The sequence below is a fragment of the Trichechus manatus genome, unplaced genomic scaffold (genome assembly GCF_000243295.1).
Source record: "Trichechus manatus latirostris isolate Lorelei unplaced genomic scaffold, TriManLat1.0 scaffold00028, whole genome shotgun sequence".
In the NCBI taxonomy this organism is placed as follows: Eukaryota; Metazoa; Chordata; class Mammalia; order Sirenia; family Trichechidae; genus Trichechus; species Trichechus manatus.
Window position 1 is genome coordinate 8,057,594 of NW_004443964.1, and position 4,003 is coordinate 8,061,596.

Consider the following 4,003-nt stretch of genomic DNA (forward strand, 5'->3'; position numbering starts at 1 on the left):
AACTCACTGAGCGCCCTACTACGTCTATGCCCAGAGGACCATGATCCACCCTCCTGGACCACATGGTCTAGAAACCGGGGAGGGTAAATTGCAACTAAAACCAGGCTCCCAGACAAAACCACAATTCAAACAAATCTGATGAATATTAGTATCATTTATTCAAGGTACTAAAAGCTTTAATGGATCATCAGAATCGATCCTCGCACCAATCCTACGAGACAGACACTACTACCACCACCATTTTAAACAGACGGAGACTAGTGTTTAACTTGCTGAGGATGGTGATGTATTGGTAGAGCTGAGATCTACCCAGGCAGTGAACCCACACTGTGGTCTGAAGTAAACAGACACGATAATCTCACCCCTCTATAGCACGGCAGTATACGGCACACACACAGTCAACCAGGCAGGGCAGACGCCATTCCCACCAGATGCCACCTGTACCCATGGGCGGTCATACAGTCCCGCGGGATCAAAGGTAGCAGCCTGTTTCAGGCAGCTAGGACACAAGTCCGACCCTTTCCCGCCCTCATTTCACATCCCTCCGAACTGCTGCCAAGTCTGGCCGCACACCAGGGTGTGGCCCCATCACTGGCACAGAGCATCAGAAATGGTTCCCGTCTTAGCCAGATCTTAGCCCAATGCTTTTCTACTTTCATAACGTATCTGATGTTCTCTTTACGATAAATCTGAGGGAAAGGAAACAGAGTGTTGGTGTAGCAGAAAAAAAGGTTGACTCTGTTAAAGTAGAACGTATGAATTCAAGACGTATCTTATGCACAAGCTCCCAAACCTCCTTCAACTACAAAGCACAACTCCCTCCCACGTTTGGTGTAAAAAATGAGAACACACGGGCAGCGAGGACTCTTACACACCAATCGGACACCGGATGTTTTGTTTTCGATTCATCACCTCCTTTTCTGTTTGTTTACAGACTAGGAAACTAATATGTGGAGGAACGAAACCACATAGTAGATGGGTCATCGCGAGCACGGGCTCTACTCAGTCCATCTGTAGCACTAACTCGGTGTTTATGGGAACTTTCTAGGCTTTCATCCAGTAAGTCTTCCACGCAGAGAGCACCTACTGTATACACAACAAAACGAAAACCCGAGACAGTCTTCAAGATGCTCACAATGAGCTAAGGAAGACAGTCCTGAGAACCCTTCCCACCATCTCATGTGGGCCAAACACGTTTTTCTCACAGGATGCATGGTAAAAACACGCTCCCAAACAGCCAGGCATATGCTTCCACAGCCTAACCCATATCCCGACCGACACTCTGGGGAAGATACCCGAGGAGCAGTTACTGTGTAGGGAGCACTCCACACAAACACAACCGTTACCATTCAATCATCTCATACCCTCAGAGCGCATCACTTACATTTGGCATCCTTTCGCCTGGCTGTGAGCAGAAAGTCCTTGATTTCCTCGATTTTGCGAGGCTGCAATACAAACGAAACAGCGTAAACCTCTGACATGCACTTTTAAAAAAAAATCAGTATAATTTTAAAGCAACTTCACGCTTACAGGAAAAACTGAGCAGAAAGTAGTTTTCCAAATACTCCCTCTCCACCGCTCAGTTTCCTGTTATTAACATCTTGCACTGACGTGGTAATTGGTTACAAGTGGTGAACCAGCTGTTGTTAGCTGACACCAACTCACGGTGATCTCACGTTTAACCGAAAAAAAAAAAAAAAAAAAGACCAGATTTACTGGCCTAAAGGAGACTGGAGAAACCCCGAGTGTATTGCCCGGACCGTTGGTTTGAGTCCATTGCTGGATGAACTGATACCTGACGCGTTATTAACAAACTGCACAGCTGACATCAGAGCTCACGCTTTGTTTCGCGCAGTTGGATGGACACTGACAAGTGTATAAAGTCTTGTATCCACCGTTACAGTATCATGCCGACTCGTTTCACTGCCCTAAAAATACTCTGTGCTCCACTGGCAACCCCTGATCTTGTCACTGTCTGTAGTTTTGCCTTTTCAGAAAGCCACATAACTAGCATCACACACTATGTGAGACGCACTTTTTCTGGTGATGGTCATCATGTTGACCACCCCTCCTGGGCCTCCGGAGATTCTCGGAAAACTCATCCTGCCCTGGCTCCGGGGCCCGCGCCCCTCTCCCGAGAAGGTTCCAGGCAGAGGCCGTACTCACCATAGCGACGACGCGCGCAGAGAGGCGGGCGCGGACCAGCACCTGAGGGGAAGACATTCCTCGGCATTAATACAGTGCGCGAGCTGACAGCGACCCCGCTTCCCTTCCCTCCCTCCGAAATACCCACCCCATCACACCCCACCTTCCTTCCCTGCCCCCTCGATCCACGGCTGAGGTGCCCAAGCTTCACCCGGCAGAGGATGGCCCCGGATTATCCCCTCTTCCCCGCGTACAGGCCGAGACACTCACAGCAAGCAGCTAGAAACGAGGAGGACGGAAGAGACCGAGACTTCCGCTTCCGGCCGCTTAAACCCTCCTACGAAAAAACCGGCTACGGTCTCTGCAACGGGTCAAGATTCATAGAGGCGTTTGCCATGCCCATTTCGGCACTCCTGCCCCCTTCTGGTCTAGATTAAAAGTGCAGCTCCACTAAACGTAATGGGCCCGCCTGCCTCCAGCCCCGTCTTGCGTCTTTCCCCTCCGTCTCTTCCCACTCCTCTCCCTTCTCATCTCCTCCTTCCTTCCTCCCCTCTCCTCCTCTTGTTTCCTCCCTCACCTTAATACCGCAAAACCCCCATCTTGGCTTTCCTAGGTTGTATTTCAGATTCAGCTGGAGGAGCTAACGCTATCTACCTTCATTAGACTTGTGTGTTGGGTGTCTCCACAGAGATTTTCTTGCTTAATTGAAAACCAAAAAAACCAAACCCATTGCCATCCAGTCAATTCCGACTCAGAGCGACTCTATAGGACAGAGTAGAATTACTCCATAGAGTTTCCAAGGAGCCACTGGTGGATTCGAACTGCCAACCTTTTGGTTAGCAGCCAAGCTCTTAAGCCACTGAACTACTAGGGCTCTCATTTAATCAGAGAACTCTCCTGTATACATTTGGGACTCTCCTGCTCAGGGTTACTCACATCTCCTAGTTCCTTGACCCATGCCTAATAGGCCATGCTTAGCTGGTCCTCCTGCTTTCCTCCTTCCATTCAATGAAGCTTTCCGCTTGCTGCTGCCAATTCCCTTAGGAATTGGTGTAGATTAAAAACAAATTAATACTTTCAATAGCTGGCATTTTTGGAGCACTTTCCTCAGGCAGGCCCTGAGCTAAGCACTTTACCCATATGACCTCTTGTGGTCCTCAGCGTATCTATAAGAGGAGGATGTCGTTATGACCAGTGTTCCCAATGATTTGGAGACCCCAGGCACCTGAGGGACCTTGTCCAAGGCCAGAGCTGGGAGAGGTGAAGTCAGGACTGGAACCCAGGCTGGTCAGCGCCTGGGCTCCTGACCACTTCTTTAGGATGCTTCCTGACAGACACCCAGGATTGCACACATACAACAAGCTGGCTAGCTTTTGGAAGACAATACTTCTTCGCCTCTTTGGTTTCTCCCAGCTTCGATCCCATCCACACCTGATATTATTTGCTTGAGCACATATTTATCCTCGGCTCTTATAACGGATGAAAAAGAGGCTCTGGGAAGCCTATGGTTATCGATTTTAGTTTTTATCCTCCACTTTTATTTTATTTTTAACCTCTCTACAAATGTCTACATTTTATTATATTTTTCCCCCAAATTTAATAACTGCACAACAGGAAGGAATTGCTTTGTGCTTATTATTACAGAATAACTCACCCGAAGAGAAGAGGACTTTCCCACAAATTACTGTGTGTCTCATGGGCTCACTCTCCTCCCTTTCTTCCCGCCTTCCCTCCTCCCTTCCTTCCATTAGACAGGCCCAGGTTGAGCACCTTCCTAGGGGTGCTGAGAACACAGGGAAGAATAAACCAACAGTCCCCGCCCTCAGGAAGATCATAAAATATCCTACTTGTTATTTAG

General features: G+C 48.5%; 1 long non-coding RNA gene across 2 annotated transcripts in view; it reads right to left on the reverse strand.

Annotated features, from left to right (window-relative positions):
* The window catches only part of LOC111820167 (uncharacterized), a 4,643-nt gene extending 2,159 nt beyond the window's left edge, over positions 1-2,484 (reverse strand). Inside the window, exons 1-3 of one of the 2 annotated variants that reach the window (XR_002823707.1) lie at positions 2,416-2,484; positions 2,167-2,208; positions 1,385-1,445 (exon numbers count right to left, since the gene is read on the reverse strand). This is a non-coding gene — a long non-coding RNA (uncharacterized LOC111820167). Of the gene's footprint in view, positions 1-1,384; positions 1,446-2,166; positions 2,209-2,356 lie in introns of both variants that reach the window. The other variant, XR_002823708.1, reaches the window with a different exon arrangement.
* Between the last annotated feature and the right edge of the window lie 1,519 nt (positions 2,485-4,003).